Raw genomic sequence first — 24258 nt, 5'->3', positions numbered from 1 at the left:
AGAATCTATTTTGTATAGAGCAGGGACCAGAAGGGTAAGAGCACCAGGTCCAAGGGGTCAAGTAAAGGCAGCCTCCCAGTAATATTGTAGAACCATCAAAGTTGTGGCGGGCGAGAACAAGGGTACTAAACGGGCAACTTGGCACGGTAGGGGTGCCAGGAGAAATCATGGCCGCTCCTAGGGTCCCGCGCTGTGACAGACTGCAGCAGGCTGCATGCCTGCAACCTGAAGCAATTGGGGTTGGAGCTGGCTTAGAGCCTAAGGCCTAAAGGGGATGCAGCTGGCTCAGCCAATTAGTAAATGAAGGGAAGTTGAGTGGCTGGCTCAGACATAAAAGGGGACAGGATGATAAAGTGTAGGAGAAGATTGGAGGTGGGATTGCTGGTGTGGCAGAGCTCCCCAAAGAAGAAAGGAAAGTAGAGGATAAGAACTATTCTGTGCTTATGGGTGTTCCTTGTAGACTGTTTGTAGTTTCTGTTGTGTTCTGTGGTGTGGATTAACCCAGAGTTTGAAGCTTTTGTTGGATTATTTATATTCTATTTAGTTCTGTGGTACAAAAGGACTCTGGGCATAACTGCCTGTGTTGTGAAGCCCAGAGAGAGATTATGGTTGGGACCAGGTCGCTGAAGGTTTCAAGGGCTGATTTGAGCTTGGTGGCACCAAGCTAGCTAGGTGACCTCCTACAGGGACTTCAGATAAGTTTTAACATCTTGTTTTGGTCCCCACTATTCAAAAATATTGCTACTACTTAACAATCCTCAAAACAAAATAAAACGCATGTTTTTAGAGTAAAAAATCAACTTTTCATGTGAATCCACTTCTAAGCCCTATTACTTTGAAAACCAGTATCAGTGAAATGGATACATTGACTTGAATATCAGCATCTCACCACACTTGTCTTTCCACAAACTTTTTCTTGTAAGGATTTGAAGTTCTTCCCCATAGCAGAGGAAGCCTCTGGACAGTCTCCTCCTGTTCACAGCATTCACTCTGTCATATTGTATGCCAATCTGATGCTCCTTGGATGTTGTCACTTCCTTCCCACAAACAGTCTCCAAGGTTCAGAATTCACTCTGGAGCTAAGCATGGAGCTCAAACACTCCATGCCAACTTGATGGGAGCCAAGAAGTCTTATTGTTTCTTCAAAAACTTTCCCCTCCATTGTTTTTCTTAATCCTCACTTTTCCTAAAGTCTTGGTCTGTGTTTGTTTTCCCCTTCTGAATTTAATTCCCATATTCACAGAGGGAATCATGAGAACCTGCTATTAAAAGGAAATGCACTAAAACCCCCAAACTATAGAATGTTTTTCTTAAACAATCTGTAAATAATAGCTTTTCTTAAATGGAGCCTATGTTGATTAACATCAAGACTCACTGGTCCTCCAGACTTAAATCATCTTTGGTCTGCTGAGCTAACAAGGGTCCAGATCATGAAGGCCTGACTTAACCCCTTGCAGAATCTTGCAGGCTGTATTAAGATACCACTAATTTAGAACATTCAGAAAACCCAGTGGAGGGTGTGGTGGGCTAGTCCATCCCAAGAAGACAAAGAATGAGAAAATTCTTCATGTCCCTGAAGACCAAAAAAAAAAAAAAAGGAATCTGTCTTTAGGGTCATGTGGGAAGAAAAATGGTGAAGGGGTGGATGGAGGGAGGGGAACCGAATGGGATCTCTTCAGACTTGTGCAGCACAGGTACTCTCTGAAAATTGGGCAACTTCATGGAATCCTCTTGCAAACCAAATGTGAAATGACTGCTTCAGAATTACAATACATGCACCCAATAACAACAACTGACTTCTATTTTATGTGCTTGGTTGGAATGGTGTTGTAGCTGTGACAGTCCAGAAAACATGCAGGGCTTGGTAGCCTTCTGTTTGTGCAGGTTAGGGCTTGTGGCTTGGCTGTGGCTGAGTGCCAGAAGCTCCCAGAGCAGCCAGCTACCTGCACCCACCCACCTGCTCAGTTGGAAGCAGAACTGCTGTGGAGCAGCAGAGTTAGCAGTGGTAGGGAGTGCTGGAGAAGGGATGGGAAGCACAAGGCATCTGTTGCCAGTCTTGTAGATCTGATCTAATCTGTGGGTCATAAATTACCAATCCCTGCTATATGGGTCCACCTATATGGTTGGGAGAGATGTTAGATGAGACTTTTCAGCATAATGTGCTTTTCCTGTGTTTGTTCTATGCTCAGAAGTTTATGTAACATCTCGCTTGGAAGGGTTTTGTTGATGGCATCTTTCATTGGACCAGCTATATAGTGGTAGTTATGAATCTGAAATGTCTATACCTAGCAAACCTGTACATTGAAGGGATAATATTTTAGTTGTCTCTTAAGTACCTGTATCTTAACTGTAGTGATGGAAGGGAAAACTTTCTGGTCAAACACCTGTAACTTAACAATCTATTGTACTGAGACCTTTTATTCTGAATGTTTCTAGCTACATAATAACAGATACTAAACCAAAACTAAAAAACAAAACAAAAACCCCAGCCACACTGAGAATATTGCCATGTTTTGATTTTAATTCAAAACACCTGAAATAAATAATTGGTTAACTAATACACCACTCTAGCAAAAAGGCATCATCAGATCCAAATAATAGCTTTTCACATAATCAGGACAACTGGGCATTTTTATTATAGGTCTAGTCTTAAATTTAGGTGAAGCTGCAGGGTTTACTTTTTTCTGGTTCAAATTTTTATCCAGTGTTATCCACAAAAAGAAAAGGCTCAAAGGGTTTTGAATCAATGATGATTTAACATGCAGGTTCTGGAGGGTTACCTCATAAGATTATCTTTAATCTAGTTCCATATGCTGGATATGCATTTGAACAATGGGCCAAGGGGAATGCCAAGGGTTAATCAGTGTGTGTTTGTTTGTTTGTTTGTTTTGGGGGGATTAAAACCTGTTTATGACACAGTTTCCTTCAAGGCCCATTGTGCGTGACACAGCTTGGAAAACTGAAGACCTGTACCACACTGTTCTATGAGATGAGATGAGATGCCATTTAGGTCATGTGACCCTTGGGACTTCCAGCTTTGGTGAGTGGAGCAAATTATGAGGCCACCAGAAATAACAAAATGAAGGTGTGTGCATGTGATGGGTTTATGAAACACATATGCTGACTACTGCAGGGAAACCAATCAACTATGCCCAGAGATGAGTCAAGAGGGGAAGAAAGAGAATACAAAAAGGATGCCAGAGCAGCAAGGAATCCATGAGAGGGGAACTTCTGGCCATCATGGACAGAGGGCAAACCACCTGCCTGTCTCACCTGCTGGTTGAGAGTGGACCTTGGCCTTTGACCTTCAGGCTGCTGACATCTGACTTTCAAAAAAATTTCAGGATGAAGCTCACATACTGGCCAGATGTACCTTGACACTGACAGCTCATGGGTAGGTATAGAATTACTGCATTATTCTTATCTGCTATCACTGTGTAGCAATAAAATTTGCTTATTATCAAATGGAGAGGCTGTGGTCAGTCTGAGGGTTTGGGTCCATCCAGAACAAGGTACAGTATCTGGGTCATAAATATAGTGCTGACACATTATACCAACAACCCTAATAAATAGCTTGTTTATGTGATAAGGCTGCAGTTCAGCAAGCACTTTAACATATCAGTATGGAGTGTTTCAGTGAGTTAGTTTTAATGGTAGCAACATTTTAACATGGCGTATGCTTCTTTTGAAAGACTTGGAGCTTCATCCATGCAAAGTATCTGGAGAGTAACTTTGTAATCTTTAAACTGAATGTATAAGATCATATTTCTGTCATGCACTAAAATGATGTATAGATAAGATCTACATAACAGTATGTGCCCCTGACTTATGAATTGGTATATAGTACAAATGGTTTCCAATTTAAGCTTTTAAATTTGTGCACAGTTTATTTAAGTTAAAGGTGAACACTAATGTTCTGCTCCATTTTTTTTTTTTCTCTTCTAAGAGTTGGAGTTGTATTGGAGTACATAAGCACAGAATCTGACCCTAAGTATGTTTATCTTAACTACTTCCACCAAACCTAGCACTGTATAAATCTGTCCTCCTTTTTAATTTAGTCTAGGAATCTTGCTAGAACACACATAGCACGCTTCATATGGAGACCTCTGGTATTTCCTGATTTTTATTTGTGAGGTTAAAATTTTATATTTATTATGCTTTTGAGCCAGGACCCAAAGTTACACAGACACCATGTAACTATCATTCTGTATAGAAAGTTTTATGTAGAGAGATTTTATTTTATTTTTATATATCCTGGCATATCCCAGAGTCTCAGAGTAGCTTACAATAAATGGACAAAACCTACAGAAGATTCCCCAAGCAATGCCCTAAAACTTGACCTCTAATTCTCCTCTTACTCTCAACTTCCACTTTCCTAGCTGAACCCCAATATAAACAAACCCTCTGGGTAATCCTAATCACTAGCCATATCTAGATACAAGACTTTTTTTTCCTATTTCCCCTTCCCTGACTTCCCGCTTCCCTGCCACCTCTTGAAAGGAGGTCTCTCTACCATCCACAAATGTCCTTTCCAAGCCTGTACCCCTTGTCATAGAGGGGCTGTGGCTGTCACCCCGCACCCCAATTCTCCCCAACCCAGAAAAGGCCTCCACATTTAACTCCCCTCCCTTCTCCTCCCCTCCACCCAATAAAGGCAACATTACATTTAAAACTACCTTAACAAAAAACTAAAAGAAAGACCATTGGCCCTCATCTCGGTCACCACCAAAGGGTGCCCTTAATGTCCCTTGGCATCTGCCTGTCGGGGAAAACCTAACAGAATGAATCAGGCCCCAAGGTCACGGTGGGCCGGGGTGGCGTAGAGTCAGGAGATACAGACCTGGAGTGAATTGAAAGGCAAGAGGATTTATTTGACTTGTGCTTCAGTTCGAAGACCTAGTCCCAGGGCTAGTCAACAGCTCATTAATGGGGGATTCACACAATAAAACAAACTGTAACACGTAAACGATGAACCGCGTGACGCCAGTCCAAGGTGATGGACAATCGAGTGGTCGAAGGAGAAAGCCGAGGTCGGAAGCCAGGAGGTGATGCAGCGGAGACATCAGGTCAGTGGAGTGAGCCGAGTTGTAATTAGTGACAAGCCAAGGTCGATGATCCGGAACCGGGTTACAACAGAGTCCAAAAGGGTGTTCCAAAATCGTAGCCATTAGTCAGTACCAAGGTGAATCAGAAACCAGGCGAGCATAGTCAAAACCGTGATGCAACGAGTAGTGCGAAATACCAAGTGAAGGAGGCGATCTATAGGCCCTAAAGCCTGACTGAGAGACAGTCCCTGCAGCAGCAGCCTCTGTCCTCAGCTAACGCGATCTCCCCGCGAGAGAGGGGTTCACTGAACTTTTATATGAATTTGGTAGCCAATCAGAACCCTCTCCGCAGAGAAATTTCTAGTCAGATTACCTCATGTCAGGTTCTGACTGAGCATGCTCTCAGTCAGAAGCTGACACAATCTGAGCATGCATCTGTGGGGAAAGTAGGTCAACAATGATTGACAGCTCCACAGGTCACCCAGCGGGCAAGGGCTGGGTGAGCCTTGGAAATTTCCACTCACAGAGTCAAACTGTGCATGTCAGTCCAGCTCGTCTGTGTTGGCAGCACATACTCAAAATTTTGCTCTGACACTGCCCAGGGAGACCTGCCAGATTTGTAGTGTCCGCAGACTTCCAAGGTAGACAAAACAGTGCCTGGGCTGTGCCGTAGCCTATCCCAAATTAGGAAGAGGGCATGACTTTTCAAGACAAAAGAAGTATTGAATATGTCACAACTAAATGTAAATGATGCATGCATTTATCTGTGGTTTGTTTTGGGGGGGTGGGGGCTGGTCACTTGCAGAGTTAACAACCCAAATTCTGCTCCTAATTTTACCAATGTAAATCCCAAACCAGCAGTATGTGGTCCTATGGATTGTATTGGTCATACATGGTGTAGTTACAAACTTCAAGGTACCATGTTGATATTTTACTTGGGTGCCAGCTCTTGACCTGGAACTAGTATGGTGCTATATATGCATCAGTAAGCTCTGTTGAGAGCTTTTTGATTTGCCATTGCCTTGCAGAATATGAACATTAGTCACAGATATAAATTGGTCCAATATTCACTGAAGTAAGTGGTGGTAGTTGGTCTGATTTAGCCATTTTGTTTACCTAGTGGATCTGAAAGCAATCCTGAAAAGGATAGAAGCTTGTGGTGGAGGTCCTGAATTTGGACATCTAACCAAAGCAAGAAGCATCTAATTAAAGTCCCTTCACTGACGTTGTGTGGCTTTTAGCTCTGGCCTCTCAGTAAGAGGAGAAAAAAGTTTTAACTTGTAAAATAGTGGAGCCTGGCATGGCTATCTTAACTGTAATTTAAACTGTGTAAAACTAAAAAGGGTCATAACATGGTTCAGCTACTTGTAACAAAATTGGGAAAGGTACAGGAGGACTGTTGCAACAAGGAGACAAACTGTATTCTGCCAGTAAACCTTTTGTTTGAACGAATCTACGGTGTGCTATGGCTATGTCCTAAAGAAAGTGTGAGATTAAATCAGTGGATCAAAACTGGCCTACCTAGTGAACAAAAGAGAAGATGGGCTATTCTGCTCATTGTTCACGTGGGAGCCCATATAAAAAGACTTTAGAGGAGGAAAAAATCGCCCTTCCTAGTGATTGAAAGGACTGGTTCACATCAGGCTTTTGTCCCATGTTTCTTAAGCTTCAGAAGCCTCAACTGAAACATGATGTTAGTACATCCACTGAGGATGCCTGCCCATCAGCAGTGCACCAGAAGAGACATTGCCCAAAGAGAGAAGGACCAGGCTCTGTGTTCCACCCTGTAAACTTCCTCTAGTTCAGTCTGTCTTGGCTTCTAGACCTGTCAGACTATTTTCAGCTCATAACTAAACAACAGAACTCTTTTTGAAAGTACTGCTCAAGAGAACATGATTTTAACTGGTAGCCTGTGAAAGACCAAGCTTGTTCTGCATAGCCACTTCCTTTCAGCTTCAAATAGGGTATCTTGATTTGATTACATCTATTTTGTGCAACCTAGTAAAGTCCAAATTTTGGCCAAAAAATGCATGCTGCATTTACTGCAGTAAACACACAGGTTATAATTTAACTTAAATCTCTGAATCTTGTTTACCTGTTGCATGCTGTACAGGGACAAAGTTGAATTAACATCTTATTCCATCAAAATAACGTGCCAAACAGTGGGTGCATCTACATGTGTCTATCATTTTACAGTTTATTGCTCCAGGGAGAGTATTTGCATGTGTGCCCAAACCACAGCACATTGAGCCAGGTTACAGAAGTCCTGGCTGGCAAGAGGCCCAGCAGCCAGCCTATCAACCCAGGGGGAAGTTAGAGCCCAGGGAGGGGGGGACCCCTATACACACTGCCTCTTGGCCCACAAGTTCCTGTGCATCTCTGGTCTGGGCCCCCAGAGAGTGGCAGCAATGGTGGCTTTGAGCCCTGTGCTCCTGTGAAGGCAGCTGTTGCTGGCGGGCAAGCATGGGATTCCCACAGAGCCACCTCTCACAGCCCTCGGCCCACACCACACTGCATGCCTGACCCCAGCCTAGTCTGCTGGAGCCAAAGCCTCATCCAGTGCCACAACTACTGCTGAGCTGGGCATAGCCACTGTTCCTCCTCTTGTACTGCCTGGACCCCTGCCAGGAGCTTGTGGGTCTAGTAGCTCTTTTCAGGCTTGAAGGGAGCCCAGGAAGCATGGGGAGGAGAAAGGTGGCTCTTCCTAGTGCTGGGCACAGCTTGGGCTCTGGCAATGCTGTGCTGGGGACAGGCATGCAGTGTGGTGAAGGGCAGGGGCTGTGGGAAGTGGCCCTGCAGGAATCCCACCCCTGCCTGCCAACAGTGGCTACCTCTATGGAGACACAAGGCATTGGACCACAGTCATCACCACTCCCTGGGGGGCCTGGATTGGGGATTCGTGGGGACCTGTGGGTTTGGAGGCAGCTCCATGCCAGAGCTCCTAGGTGGTACTGCCCCACTCCAAGCCAAAGCCATGGGGCCTGAGGGCGCCAGGCAGCCTCACCGTGGATCAGCACCACCCTCTTTGGACCCTGGCGCTGCCAGCCCAACTGTTTGGGGACCTGGATGGGTGGTTGTGGGTGCAACCTCCCCTCCCCTACCTTCCTGGTGCAGCCACCCAGAGCCCACACCCAGGCTGCCCTCTGGCTCATGTGGACTGCCAGCACTACCCTATGGAGGGGCAGAGGCTAGAGATGATGATGATGGTAGTGGGGCAAAGCAGCCTGGGCACAAGCTTCAAAACCATGGGCATGATTAATGTATTAAAAAAACTAATGTGTCAGTGGGTTCTTGCATTAGTCACACACTAATGGCGATTTAACTGGCAGCCCTAGTTCATAGATGACATTTAACCTTTCTGACTCCTTTTATAAGCACTTTTTTTCTTTAACTTCTAAAGTTTGAATGAAAGCTGTAAGGTTGTAAACCAATATCTGAGTCATAATAAATTACCTAAGAGGCAGATGATTTAGCTAAAAAAAAAATTGAGTGAAGCAAATATATCAGTGTATATATCTCTTTGAGTGGGGGGAGAGGGGGTATAGCAACAACTCATTCTATAGTATTCAGTGGCAAAACAGGATGAAAACCAGACTTCACAGTTGTTTTGACTGTAAACATTGGGATGAATTCCCCAAAAATTGGTTTTTGTGGGACTTTTTTTTTTTTCATGTAGAAAAACTTCTACCACTTGACCACTGAAATCGACAGCTCTTGCTTTTCACTTGTCTTCAATAAACTTTAAGCAAGAATAGGGTGTCACTTTTCTGTCTGTTCCACTAAGTGTTCCTCTTCTCTCATTGCTTTTTCCTCCCTTAGTCATAACTATTTCCATGGTGCTTTGAGGGTAGTAAACAGATGTGCTTGGTTGGATGCTATGCATAAACTTTGAAGACATGGCACTGAACCAGGGTATGAAGGAAAACAAATTGGGACACGCAAGAAAAATTTGTGTCCATACAATTCCTAACATAAGAGCTGCAATTCTTGCATGGCTTTTTCCAGGCAGTAAGTCAAATAATAGATGGAAATATAATTTCTCTGGTTTGAGGGTAAAAAGACTTTTAGAGGCTTCTGGGCCTCAGTTTAGGCAAATGAAATTGAACCAAAACAATGGGCTAATTTTGGGGGGGGAGGGGTTGTTTTGAGTCTGGCTTCAGTCATGGAACACAGATGCTACTGGTCAGTCTGCTCATTGTTGCATAGATGAATGTGAGGAATATTTATCTTTCCTCACTTCATAAGATTTAGTCATGACAGAAGGTTTTCAAAAACTAGTTGACATAACATTGCACTGTTCTATAGTATGATGACATTAAAGCAAACTGGAGAAAGAGACTGTGATGGAAAGGACCAAAGGTAGAGAACTACTTGTTCTGTCTGTGAGTTAAGGTGTGATAATTTTTTTTTGTTTTTGTTTTTTTTTAAACTTGCTGTATTGAATCTTGGGGATGGAATGATGTCAAATTTACAACAAAGTATATTGGTTGAAGGCAGTACCTTGAAGGCATGTTGTTATGGAAGTTAATATCATAAGAAACAATAATAGTCACAATAGTCCATTAGAGGACTGCAGTCAGCTCGCTAGCTTTATAAATCGGGGAATAAAAAAAAATCCCTTCATATTTCACAAAGTGTGAACTACTTTTTACCCTTAACTAAACAGAATTAGTCTTACAGGCTTTGAAAGCCTTGGATCTCAGGCCACTTCCTATACATACTACAGCTAATAATTCATTTCTACCATCCAAAATTCTTATGGATTGTCTTTCTGTGTTTTATAGCACATCTTTTTCTTTCCCACTAATTAGTTTTGAAGGTAGCAGTTTAAATGTTTTTTTTTCCAATGGGCATAGGGCCAGATTCTCAAAATGGTTTAAATCTTAAAACTTCAGTGACTGTCACCAGTGGAAGCTTTGGCCCAAAGAGAATAAATGGATTCTGGCATCCTTCCTGAACTGAGGACCTCCATATGACTTAAATTCAACCACATCTCCAAACCAGGCAGTTGTTACATAAGTGTTAGTGATGGTGGTGAGAAGTAAGTAACTTCATGCTAAACTGCAAGTGCTGTGTAGTGGAAGTCACTGTGGAAGAAAGCTTCAAAGATCTTTTCTAAAACTTGGAGGGTGGGCAAGAAAAAAGGGCTGCAATTATTTAATCCATAGTGTCTATCCATGAGAATGCACATCTTTAAAAAGGTACATTTTTCCACTGGTGGGTTGTGTCTACCTGACATATAGAAAATAGCACCTGGTAGTTTATTACAAAGCTGTGATGGACTGGAACTAGAGAGCTCAGCTCTAGGGGAAACCCCAGGAGTCATGCAATAGCCCCTGCTGCCATTAATACTTCTCTTCCTCTGTCAATACAGAGCAAATAGAGAGGATCAGTTCACTATGTGGGGATTATCAAATAAGACCCATCTGGACTGTTTTGTCTATAATGCCATCCACCTAGAGTCTATCGAATAACTTCAGTCAGCTGTGGAATCTCTATGACCTCTTTTTCTTTGTGACTGTGTTTCAGTTCAATTCCACAGAAGCTTTTTCATTTTAAAGAATACATTATAAAATGCCAGCATTCAGGGATGGGCATTGAAACTGGAAGTTGTATTTTCTCACCTCAAAGGGTAATAATAAAGTACCTTTGAAACAGAGAGCATCACACACTTTTCCTAAAGAGCAAAATTGATGAGCACTTAACAAAAGGTACTTTGCGTACCTGTACGTAAGAAAAATAAGGCATTATTAAAGGGAACAAAGACATTGTAGAGCTGTCATAATCAGGATAAGCAGTCTGCAGGCAGTTAATAAGTCAGTTCCCCCCCCCCCGCCCTCCTCCATCCCTTGAGGGGAGAGCCTTTCAGCTTGGTGTAAGGAAGCAGGAAAATGGAACCCTTTGGGGCCAGGAAGCAGTGAACAGGCCAGCTTCCAGGTGAGTTTGCTATGGAAGGTGTGCTTGGAAGAAGGGCAGTAAGAGAAAAAGCAGATCAAGAGACCCAAGGAAATAGCTGGAGGATGTTGCAATGCCAGAGCCACTGCCACTGCTCTGCTTGCACCTGTGAGGCTTCTGCCCAGGCATGACTGCACCACTGAGGCTTCCACTTAGATCCAGGTTTGGTGCTGTAGAGACTGCAGCTTTCTGGTTCTTTCCCATGATGGCCAGGTTGTGGGGGAGGAGGGGTGCCTGCAGATTGAGTGGTGCCTCCTGGTGGTGTCTCTCAAGGGAAAAAGCAAGAGAGCTACAGGAGGAGTTGACAAGGCTCTGAAGCATCCTCTGCCATGAGGAGTTCATTGAATCAATGCTAGAGGAGACCTTTGGGACTGTGGAGGAAGAACTGCCAGAGATGGTGCTAAAGAAGAGAGAGGACATGGACTCCCAGGAGGGTGGAAGTTGGAAGCTTGTGACCTGGCAGTTGGCAGAAGTTTTCACCTTCTACCTGCAGCAGTTCATCTGGAGAACAGATATGCAGCCCTATCACCAGGGAGAGAGGAGCATGTTTAATTGGCAGAGGAGGACAGACAAGAGCACACCAATGTGGGAAGGATTAAGACAACCGCTACCATGAAGCGATGGTGCTCAATAGAGGGAGCTATCTGCTGACCTGACTTGTTGTCCTGGGAAGCCTGCAGCCTGCCTGGATCCAAGATGCCATGGAGGGATTACCAAGTCCCACCTGACCCTCTGACTACCACCCCACACTGTTTATTCATGTGGGCACCAATGATCCTTCCAGGGTAGACCCTGAGTGGATCAAAAGTGACTACAGGGCTCTGGGGTAAAGGGTGAAGGGGTCTGGGGCTCAGGTTGTGTTCTTTGACCCTTCCTGCCAAGGGAAAGAGTGGTGTCATCAGCAGGGCTTTGGCTTCTTCAACTCTAGGGTGTTCTCCCAAGAAGGATTGCTGGGAAGAGATGGGATCCACCTGATGAAAAGAGGGAAGTGCACCTTCTCAGACAAACTTGCTAACCTAGTGAAGATGGCTTTAAATGAGGTTTGCCAGGGGGTGGAGACCAAAGCCCTGGGGGAAATGGGAGACCTGGAGGAAGAGCAAGCAGGAAGGGGCAACAGGGGAGGTGCTCTCACTTCCTGAGAAATTGGAGCAATCAGCTTAGGTGCCTGTGCATGAATGCATGGAGTCTACAAAATGAGCAAGAAGAATCAGAACTCCTTGAAGTCTTATCCAGTATGAAACTGGTGATAAGCCTGTTGAAAGCCTCTGGGTTAAGGTTAGAGGGGAGAGCAGCAAGTTTGTTGCAGTGGGTATCTGCTGTGGATCACCAGACCAGTAGGAAGGGGTGGATGAGGCTTTCTTCAGACAGCTAGTGGAAGCTTCCCACTCACAGGCCATGGTTCTCACGGGGGGATTTGAATCGCCATGACATCTGCTGGGAGGGGAATACAGCAATATGTAGGCAATCCAGGAAGTTTTTTGTACCGTGATGGAGACAACTTTCTGGGGCAAGTGCTGGAGTGGCCAACTAGGGGCCATGTTCTTCTTGACCTGCTGCTCACGAACAGGGATGAATTGGTGGGGAATGTAGTAGTGGACAGCAATTTGGGCAGTGACCATGAGATGGCTGAGTTCAGGATCTTGAGGAAAGAAAAGGAGAGCAGCAGAATAAGGACCCTGAACTTCAAAAAAAAAAAAAAAAAAAAAAAAAAAAAAAGAAGGCAGACTTTGCCTTATTCAGGGAACTTATCCTCAGGAGGCTAATCCTGAGAGAGAAAGGAGTCTAGGAGAGCTGGCAGTACTTGAAAGAAACCTTACTGATGGAGCAGGAACAAACCAACCCAGTGTGTGGGAAGACTAGAAAGTCTGGCAGAAGACCAGCTTGGCTTAACAAAAAACTCTTCAGTGATCTAAAACGCAAAAAAGGAAGCTTACAAGAAGTGGAAACTTTGACAAACATCTAGGGAAATGTATAAGAATATTGCTCAGGCATTCGGGGATGAAATCGGGAAGGCCAAAGTACAATTGGAGTTGTGGCTAAGCAAGGGACATGAGGGGTGATAAGGCTTTCTACAAGTATTTCAGCAACAAGAGGAAGATGGAGGGGGGGAAGTGTGGGTCCCTTACTGAATGAAGAAGGCAACCTAGGGACATGATGCAGAAAAGACTGAAGTACTGTTATGCCTTTCTCATCTCAGTTTTTGTAAGTAACATTGGCTTTTGGACTACAGCACCTGGCAGTACAGTTTGGAGGGAAGATGAGTAGCCAACAGTGGCACAAGAACAGGTTGGGGAATATTTATAAAAGCTGAACATGTACAAATCCATGGGGCAGGATGGAATGCACCTGAGGGTGCTGAGGAAGTTGGCCAATGTGATTGCAGAGCCACTGGCCATCATGTTTGAAAACTCATGGCAATCAGAAGAGATCCCAAAAGATTGGGAAATGGCAGATATAGAGCTCATCTTTAAGAAAGGGAAGGAGGAGGATCCAGGGAACTACAGACTTGTCAGCCTCGCCTTCAGTCCCTTGAAAAATCATGGTGTAGGCCCTTTTAAGCACTTGGAGAAAGTGATTAGGAACAGTTGTCCTTGGTGAAGCCATGCTGAGTCATGCCTGACCAACCTGATTGCCTTCTGTGATGAGGTGACTGGCTCAGTGGATATGGGAAGAGCAATGGACATGATGTATCTTAATTTTAGCAAGGTTTTTTGTACTGTCTCCCACAACTTTCTTGCAAGCAAACTATGGAAGTTGGTAGTGGTGATTGGAAATCCTGCAAGGTCCTGGATGATCTCTCCCATGGGCCAAGTAAAGAATTATAAATGGATCCATTGATAGCTAAGATGGCCATCCCTAGAGCCCACAGACTCTCTTAGATGCCATTGGTAGTGGTTAAAGGGAGGGTTGGACCATGGATTTCTCAGTCTTGTTACCTTTCCTTCTATTACTGTCACTTTTCTGCCTTCAAGGTGAGACAATCTTCCTGAAAGTAAGATGTACCTTCTCTCACAAAGCATTGCCATGCAGCCCTGCCTTGGGCTAGTTTTTCTGAATTTGTGGAAGCATTTCCTCTTCCCCCTACATGTCCTTTGTCCTTGGCTGAGTTGGCAGTATAGCAGTTATTTTTTAAAACATACATCAGGCATGCATTATAGTGCCCTGTCCACCACAGCTGATGTTGAGTAATTAATACTTCCATACTGGTGGTGTTGGCCTCAGTGAGGACACTGGCATTTGTGTGGTGATCCTCCCATTATGCCAAAGATCTTCCAGAGGTAACACTGATGTTCTAGGCTTTTCATGTGGTCTCAATAGGTCACCCAAGCTTCACGGCCATACAGAAGAGTTGGGAGTACCACAGCCTTATAAGTAAGAGCTTGTTTGATTCTTGAAGTTCGGATCATTGAACACATAATGATACAGTCTTCTGAAGGCAGAGATGGCCCAACCAATCCTATACTGAATTTCCTCATTGATGTTGGCCTTCTTTGAGAGATGGCTGCTGAGGTATGCAAAGTGTTCAACATTCTCCAGCTCCTGACCATTAGTGAGGATCTTTCACTGGGTTGAAGCAGAATGCTAAAAAGTACCTTTGTTTTTTCCACTGTTAAGGGTCCATCCCAAGCACTGATGTGCTTGAGAGAAGCAGTTAAAAGCTGTTTGTAAGTCTTCCTCCATATATCCAATGACAGCACAATCATCAGCATACTGAAGTTCCACAACCAAGGCCAGAGTAACTGGTTTTAACAAGGAGGCTGAAGAAATTTAAAAAGGTCCCCATGTATGCTGTGCTTGATGACGATGCCTTGTGGCAGTCAGTCATGGATAAGCATCTTGATTGCAAGAAAAAGGAAAAACGGAACTAGTGCAGTCATGTACCCCTGCTTGACGCCAGTTTTAAATGGCAGAGGACTCCATAAGGGAGCCACTGCATAAGACGGAGGAAGTCATCTTATCATGAAGATGACTTAGTGGCGATAAATTTCCCTGGGCAGCCAAACCGCAATAGTATCTTCCATACAGCCTTGAAGTTAACAGTGTTGAAGGCTTTGGTTAAATCCATAAAGGCCATATACAGTTCCTGGTGTCATTTCAGCAGTCTTCCTAGAATTTCCAGCCTGCAAAAATCCATGTCCAGAGTGTCTCTTGGTGGTCTGAAGCTGCATTGAGACTTGGGAAGGATTTCTTCAGCAAGAAGAAACAGTCATGTCAGCAGAATTTGAGCAAGGCTCTTTCTAGCAATGAAGAGGTTAATACCTTGAAAGTCTTACTGTGGAAACTAATCTCCCTTTTTATAAATGGTGAAAATATTGGCATTCCTAAGGTCAGCAGGAACTTCCCCAGTGTAGCAAATTTTGAGAAGCTGTCAGTGGTGATGCACATGCACCCCTTGACAGCCAGCTTTCCTAGGCAGTGGGGAGGGGGGCAGACAAAGAGCACTGGTGCTGCCCCGCCCACAAGCAAGAGCATCAGGAGAAGCTGTCCCCCTGTAGCTAATCGTGCTCACCCAGAAGTGCCAGCGGTGCACTGCTGCCACTTGCAGGTCAGCAAGATCAGTGATAGGGAGACACTCCTGGTTGTTGACTGTCTGCTGGGGGGGCAAGTTCCCTCCCTGACTCAGGAGGCATCAGTTGCCCATGAACAGTGTGTAGAACTTGTTGGTCATAGTTTCCCCACCAGCTTTGAAGACCTCAGCTGGTATGCTATCAGAGCCAGAAGCTTTGTTGTTCATCATCTGTCTTATCACCTGGTAGACTTCTTCAGCGGTTGGTGGACTGGCAAATGCTTCCTTTACTGGATTTCATGGTTTTGTCAGCCACCATCAATTTCTGAGTTCAGGAGCTTTTTGTGGTGCTCCTTCCAGTGGTTTGTGTTGGACTCATTGTATCTGAGGACTGTTCTGCCATCTTCAGCTCTAAGCAGAGTGAATCCACAAGAGCTTGGCCTATACATAGTCTTGATTGCATTTGAAGAGGCTCCACATGTCACGATTGTCAGCAAGTTGCTGGATTTCTTTCACCTTCTCTTCCCACCATTTGTTTTTGATTTTTCTCAACACTTCCTCTGGACCTCAGCCTTAAACTATTGAAAAGTTCCCTGCTTCTGACTGAACATAGGTTGCCAGTCACAAAGGTTTTCTCATCTGATTTGAGAAGGGCTTTGATCTCAGTGTTGCTTTCATGAAATAAGTCCTGATGGTGTTGGGTAATATAAAGCCAATTGGTGCCATGCAAACAACATGGATGGCTTCCTTTAAACTCTAAAGCAAGTCACCCATGATGCTTGCATGGCACCAGGTTCAACATAAGTGTTTATTATGTTGAAGTTCAATATAAGTGTTATTTTCAATATTAATATGAGCAGCTTTCTTGTTAAGATATATTGGAGGGACTTGGTATCTAGGGGTCTGAAGGCATTTGATGTACTGTCTTCGGACTGATTCAGGTTGCTTTCAATGCTTCAACAGAAAACTAATGGACATGACTTATCTTACCAAGTGCTGATATGTCTGGAAATCATCAGCTCCTCTCATAACATGCATGATGTGAATATTGTAAAAGGATGTCATGTAAAAAGATAAGTATTTGAGGAGGTGCCATTGTTTTGAGTGGGGGTGTTATCATGTTGTCTTGTACCTGTCACATTGTCTCAAGATGGTGTTAGTAATGACTAGGGTTCTAGATTTTCCCATTTCCCATGGAAAAACAGAGAAAATGATGGATTTCCCATCTTCACTGGAGAATGTGGATTTTCTGAAACCCACAGATTTTTCACTTTTTTTTTTGCGCACACACAAAAAAAGAGCACTGCAGGCTGGGAGAATTCCAGCCTGCAAGAGCTGATTGCAAAAAGGGTAGGAAACCTCCAGCCCTGCCTGGAGGGAGCTTTTCTTGGAACTAAGAACATCAAGGCCTTCCCTTCTCCCTCTAAGGTGCGCATGTGTGCGGCCATGCATGATTTAAAATCTTGCTACACACTAACTTAAGGCTGCGCACCCACTCAGAAAGGAGCTGGATGCAGAGCACAGTGGATGCACCAGGGCCAGCACAGGATACTTACCAGAGGTAAGCTTAGGCAGCAACTCTGCCCCAGCTCCAGCCCCTGCCTTGCTTTGGGGAGGAGTGCCTCCTCACTCCCCAAGGTGAGGCAGGGATGGAGACTGGGGCTGGCACTGGGGAACTGCTCCACTCCCCAGCTCCAGCCCATTCCTCCCAGGACAATGTGATATGCTGCCATAGTTACCAGGGGGCAGGGCAGCTGTTACTGCTGCAGGCTGCAGCTGGAGCCTACATTAGCCCCCAGCCCCTGCTTCACCTCTGGGAGTAAGGAGGCACACGGCATCAGACTCGGCCCCGTGTGGGGCATAAGAGCTCCTTGGGCTCCAGGCCCCTGGCCCTGTTCCATATGTTGTCCAGGTCCCCTGGGGTCTCTGGCCCAGACAAGGCTCCTCTCCGTCCACCCGTCCCAGTCCCTGGGGTCCCTGATCCCAGACAAGGCTGATCACACCCCACTACAGTCCCAGGGTCCCTGACTCTTATACAGCTTTATGCAGGCTTTATGCACCTGTGGGGACTGCAGCAGGGTGTGCCGAAAGGAGGAGGTGGGACCACAGCAGGAAATTTGGTCCCAAGGCTTGCCTCAGGCTCAATTTCTTTTAATGGAGCCTGTAAGGTTGGGTACAGAGGGCTGGGAAGTTGTGGGGCAGGGCTGGGGAGGAAGATGGGTAGGGGCTGAGCTGGGGGGGTGCAGATGGGAAGCTGGCTGGGAACAGAGGGAGTGGGGAGGTATTGGTGAAAGACATGGAGTGCTCAGCCAGTTGCACATGGATCATGAGTGGCACTATCCGCCCAACCAGGCTCAGCATCTCCATGTGCATCCCTTAAGGGCTGATTAGCACAGCACTCTAGTTCTACGTGCTGCTGGCTGAGTAGGCACTCCTTCAGGGTGCTGGATTGGGGAGCCAGGAGGCATTGAGGGAAGACATGAAGTTCCTGTCTGGCTAGTGGCATGTGGAACTGGAACAGCACACTGTCTGCTCTTAAGGGAAGCTCCACATGGAGGTGTCGGGCCCATAGAGCTACTCTGGTTCCACATGCCACTGGCTGGGCAGTTGCTCCATGTGGGGCTTTCCACAACATCTCTCCTCCCCTCAGTCCAGGTGGATAGGCAGAAGGGGATGGAGTACAACCCAGGGTGCAGCAGTGGCGTCTCCCTTGGCGCATTCCCATAGTTTCCTTCTTTTCTAAGGGAGGGGTGTGTGGGATGTTGCTTGTCTCATGCAGCACACCGTGGTGCCTCCCCATCCCCCATCTTGGCTTGCTCTGTCTTCTCCCAGTAGTGGGGTTGAGTGGGGTGAGGGCAGTGGTGTCCCTTTGTGGACCACACACATGGCCTGGGGGCGGAACGGCTTGCACATGGCAGCTGGGACATTGTAAACCCTGCTGGGAGCAGCCTGGGTTCCAGCAGCTACCCAGAGCTGGGGTAGTTGCTGACAGCCACAGAGCCTGGGCTGGGGGGCATGGGGCACAAGCAGGGCATCCTGCCATATACCCCCTTCCCTCATTTTGTTTTTTCTATCACCTTCCAAGGTAGGCACTGTAGTGTTTTTCAGCACTCCGGCCAAAAAACATTGCCTACCCCTGGCCTATGAGCCTGCCTGGCCCCCTCCCTCTCCACCTCCTACATGCTACAACTGCATGAAGTGTTAAGCAAGCTTTGGAAATGGGCATTTGGAACTAGTTTACTTTAAGCAGTTGTAAGAATAATATCACTGCTTTCTTAGTGGACTCTTTACTTATAGCTGCTTACATGCATTTAAGTCCATTCTCTGTTAAGCGTATAGACTAAAGGAGTGAAAGAGAAGTGTGATAGAAATTGCAAAATCAGAAAGACACAGGATTTGTGAGAGAGCAGTGGGACAAGTCTCTGTGGTAGCAGTGAGTAGATAATTTTATCTTTGTTTTCATGTGAGCCACATGGCAGGACTTTACGAGCGCTTGTGGTGCTTGGGCTAGGTACCAGATGATTGGAAGATGGCCAATGTGGTCCCCATCTTTAAAAAAGGGAGGAGGGAGGACCTGGGTAACTATATGCCCATCAGTCTTACCTCAATTCTAGGGAAACTCTTTGAGAAGATCATCAAGGAGCACATCTGCAATGGGCCGGCTTCAGGGATGATGCTCAAGGGCAACCATCACGGTTTCATTACGGGCAGGTCATGTCAGACCAACCTGATTGCCTTTTATGATTAGGTCACAAAAGCATTGGATGCAAGTGTTACCATGGACGTAGTCTTTCTGGACTTCAGCAAGGCCTTTGACACCATCTCCCACCCCATCCTCACTTTAAAAAAAACTAGGCGACTGGCATTGATGTCTACACAGTCAGATGGATTGCAGATTGGCTGAAGGGTCATACTCAGAGGGTGGTGGTGGATGGGTCATATTCGACCTGGGGAGAAGTGGGCAACAGAGTCCCCCAGGGCTTAGTCCTTGGGCCCGCACTGTTCAATTTCTTTATCAGCGATTTGGACAACGGGGTGAAAAGCAACCCATTTAAATTTGCTGATGATACCAAAATTTGCAGTGAGGTGAGCACCCTAGTAGGGAGGGAAAGACTGCAGCAAGAGCTGGATAGGTTGCAGGGTTAGGCTAAGAAAAACAGGATGTGTTTCAGTACTGACAAGTGCAGGGTGTTGCACTTGGGCAGTAGTAACCAGCAGCACACTTATAAGATGGGGAAACTCCCTTCTTGAGAGCACGGAGGCAGAAAGGGATCTTGGAGTCATTACCGACTCCAAGATGAACATGGGCTGACAATGTGAGGTCACGGTTGGCAAGGCTAACCGGACCTTGTTGTGCATCCACAGGTGCATCTCAAGAAGGGACAGGGAGGTGATCCTCCCCCCCGCCCCGCCACGCAACACTGGTCAGGCCGCAGCTGGAGTACTGTGTCCAGTTCTGTGTGCCCCATTTCAGGAGGGATGTGGACAACATTGAGAGGGTCCAGAGGAGGACCACCCAAATGATCTGGGGACAACAGGGCAGACCCTACAATGAAAGACTGCAGGACCTGAACCTGTTCAGCCTTCACAAGAGAAGGCTGAAGGGGGACCTGGTAACTGTCTATAAACTCACTAGAGGGGACCAGAAGGGTTTGGGAGAGACCTTGTTTTCCCTAGCACCCCCTGGCATAACAAGGAATAACAGCCACAAGTTGCTGGACAGTAGGTTTAGATTAGACATCCGTAAGAACTACTCCACGGTCAGGGTGGCTAGGGTCTGGAACCAACTTCCAAGGGAAGTGGTGCTGGCTCCTACCCTGGGGGTCTTTAAGAGGAGGCTTGATGCCTACCTAGCTGGGATCATTTGAGCCCAGTTTTTCTCCTGCCCAGGCAGGGGGTCGGACTTGAAGATTTACAAGGTCCCTTTTGACCCTACTTCTATGATTCTATGATAGTTTAAATAAATTATTGGCAGTTTTAATGAAGACTGAACTGGTCACTTCAGTTTAATTGGTAGGATAACTAGTGACCTCCATTTAACCAGTAACTCTGGTTTAACCAGTGACACAAGTCTAACTGGTGACCCCAGTGATTTTTGTGGCTTGATTCCCATTGTGTTTCAGTAGGACAGGGCAAATAATGGTTCAGGGGCAAATCAAAACACTAGCTCTTAAGTTTTTTGGTTCAGTTCCAGCTTGACTCCCAGTGGGAGCAGGGGGCAGTGGAACAGACACCCAGGGATGCAGCAAACTTTCCTGCAGTGGAGGTGTTCAAGAGGAGACTGGTCTGCCACCATTCAGGGATGTGCCAATGCTCCTGCTGAGACTTGGCCCTGGATGGTCCTAGATACAGGGTGTGCCCATCTGGCTCAGGGTCAGACTGCTGCATTGGGCTCAGGAATGAGTTTTCCCTTGGTCAGACTGGTATAGACTGGGGGGGCAGGGGGGTTGCTTTCCTCTGCAGCAGGGCCAGGGCTTCTGCTTGGACTCTCTCAGCAGCTGCTGAGTGGTTGCACTGGGCCAAGCCCCACAGGCAGTGCCAGCTGGCACCCGGCAATTCTGTGTTGCCCTCAGATGCCTGCCTCCATGCTTCCAAGGCTCCAGTAGGGCTTGCCACAACTTGCTTTAGGGTGGGGAAAGGCTTCCCACCTTTCAGCTTGGAATGAGGAAGTTCTTCTCCTCCCAGCCCCAACAAAAATGCAGGGCTTGCTTGCTTTCTTTTTTTCCCCATGGAAAACACTTGATTTCACACTTTTTCCATGAAAAAAGTGCAACTGTGAATTCAGTTAATCCCTATGTACAAGGGCCCATGTGTTGATTCCTATCAAATTGTTACTTCAGTCTCCAGACATTGCATTTAAGTCCAGAAAAGATGATATAGACTGTGAAACTTGTACTTAAAGACCATGTTGCTCACTTTGGCAAGGATAAATTTCATACTGATGGTACTGTGATGCTCTGTACAACATGCAACAAGGCTGTAGATCATGATAGAAAGCAGACTATAATAGAACACATGGAAAGTACTAAGCACAAACGGAATGAAAAGAAATGACGAGAGGATACAGAAAAAGCAGCGTCATCAAAGAAACAATGCAGTGACTGCAGCATTCTAGTGTTCTACATCTGCCAAAGCTCACTGTGTCACCATCACCTTGGACTTTATTCAAATATGTTTAAAAGCAAACATTCCTCTGCCTAAAATGGAGTTAACTTGTTGTCAGGGATTTTTTGAGCAAGTACATTAATAGAAGTGGTGCCATGCTCCTGTAGGTCCAGTTATATTCCCACTGGCCAGTTTTTGAAGAGGAGAAACAGCGCCGCCATAATGAGTTTAAGGGCAGCTTCATTGCTGTGACTGCCAACGAAACAACTGACTTCCAAAAAAACTCCCCCAAGTCTTTAACATTTTATCTCAGGTGTTCATCGCACAGCCTCCTAAGCATGCTAACGTTCCAACACCAAAGCTGGTAAAGACAGTGCCTGAGGAAAGTTAATCATGCTTCCATTGCACAAGCCTTGATTTCTTGCTTGATGGAATTCACCATCCCACTTGAGCAAATATTGGCATTTGTAAAGATAATGTGAGCTACATGATGAAGGCTTGGAACAATTTGCTTTGTCGTCTGTAATCAAACTGTACATATTTATTGCTATGCACGTAGAGTTGCTTTGGCAGGAAATGCTTGAAAGTCTCTCACCATGTAAGTGGATCACTTCTTTGCTTTAATGAATCACTTTTAGTGAAAGCTCCAGCTCATCATGCACAGTTCTTGAGACCTGGAGAAACAGAATGGTGATTCTGCAGCACTTCCAGCAGAACTAGGTGGAACACATGGTTCAATTGTGTCCAGTACTATGCACAGTACTCCTGGCTCTGTCATGGGTTTGTGAAATATGAACGAACAGGAACTAGCCAGCCTGTTAGCAGTAGCAGACCTGCACAATGATGTGAAGTACATTGCAGAGAACTGTGGACACCTCATGACAGCACTGGACCTCTTACAGTCCCAAAATGCCAAGTACACAAAGTGTACAACACTGTCTTGGATTTAATTTGGTGGTTGGAGTGTCTTGTCTTAGCAGGTGCTAAATGTGAAAGGATTCACAGCTGTTCGGAGCACTGCTGGTAAACTAACACAGTACAGCATGAAAAGTAAGCAGCTGGTCATTGACTTCTTGTCCATGCTGTTCAAGCACTGGATCCTAAACAAATTGGTTCTGTTTGTGAAACTGAAATCAGAACTCAAAGCCGTCCAATGAGTGCAGCGTGGGATGGCTAGTGTATTTAGGAATTGTCAAAGATGGGTTTGCAGCTGCAGAGGATCCTATTCAGTTCTGGATGGCTGTTTTGAAGACCACTGCATATTTTGCCAGGTTGCATGGTTCTCCAGCAACTAACTATAAATTCAGCTGATATGGAAAGAAGTTTCACCAAACTTGGGGTTCTTTTCAGTGCTCAGCATCAACATCTGAAAGCTGCACTGTGGAGGCCCTTATCTAATCACATTAAAACACGATGTACTAGCTAAGGTGCAACAGAGTTCCTCCCCTCCTCACCAAACCCCCTATATTTTTCATTTGCTATGTGCTTTAATGTGCAGTAGCCTATTTTACTGGGCATTAAAGCATCATGTAAAAAGCCATGCAATTGCACGAATGAGCAGTAAAATAGGTTACTGTGCACTAAGCATCACTTTAAAAATGCACACTTTCAGTACTGCACGTTTTAGGGGAGGCTAATGCGCATTTATTTAGTACCTCACAGTGGAGGGTACCTATACATGAGTGCAGAGGCTGCTCTGACATGATGGAATACCAGGACATCAGAGGAGACTCAAGTAGCTGAGTCTGCTGGAGTGTCTCCTGTATGACTGTCCTCCCACTTAAAAATGGTAATGCAGGTATCTGAACTAAAGCTTGTTGAATGAGCTTTAGTTCAAACACCCCTACTACCATTTTAAGTGCGGGGACACTGATACAGGAGATGCAGCAGCACTTTTATTAACGCTACTCTCTGAGCCACTATTTAAAGCACTGCCACCCCTCTACTCCTGGAGCATGAATAAAAGTGCTCATAGGTACTAAATGTAATGAGCATTAAGAAAAGCAATCAACGCATGTGTAAACAGGCCATTTATTAAACTTCACCATAAGGTTTACTCATTCTTCTGCGGGGGGGGGAGGGAAATCATTTTTGCAGGTATTTTAGATTAGACAAAAATTGTGAGTGAGACTTTTCTGACTTGGGAATTCTGATCAAGGAAGAGAGGGGCTACAGCAGGGGTGTCCAACCTTTTTGAATGTGGGGCCAGATCACAAACTTTTTATGACCCAGTGGGCTGGCAAGCCATATTCAAAGACCTCACAGGAAGTGGTATCACATCAGGAAGTGATGTCATGTGACCTTTGACACCAATGAAGCTGCAGGAAGTGACAATGAAATGGGTCTGGAAATGTGGTTTAAAATCCAAAATAAAAACAATATAAAAGCAACAATGAAATAGTACTAAACACTTGACTAAAAGAAACACTGTCAAATAATGAAAGAAGCATAATACAAGTCAACAGATCAAAGGTGGAAAAGTTATCAGCCAGAGTGGAAACTAATCAAAGGTGGAGGGATGTGTCCTGGCAGGAGACACCTGTGTGGCACTTGCAGCCTCCACCGCTCACTGTCTTGCGAGGGGCTGGAGGGAGCAGGGGCTCCTCAGTGCATCTGAGAGGCTGCGAGAGAGACTTTCGGCTCAGC

At 45.5% G+C, this 24258-nt stretch overlaps 1 pseudogene; it reads left to right on the top strand.

Moving 5' to 3' along the window:
- Positions 1-4996: 4996 nt before the first annotated feature.
- LOC149868612 (uncharacterized) lies at positions 4997-23038 on the top strand (annotated as a pseudogene).
- Positions 23039-24258: the final 1220 nt, after the last annotated feature.

This window comes from Crocodylus siamensis, chromosome 3 (genome assembly GCF_052110815.1).
Source record: "Crocodylus siamensis isolate JL-2025a chromosome 3, ASM5211081v1, whole genome shotgun sequence".
NCBI classification, from domain to species: Eukaryota; Metazoa; Chordata; order Crocodylia; family Crocodylidae; genus Crocodylus; species Crocodylus siamensis.
This window is presented reverse-complemented; position numbering and strand designations above follow the sequence as displayed.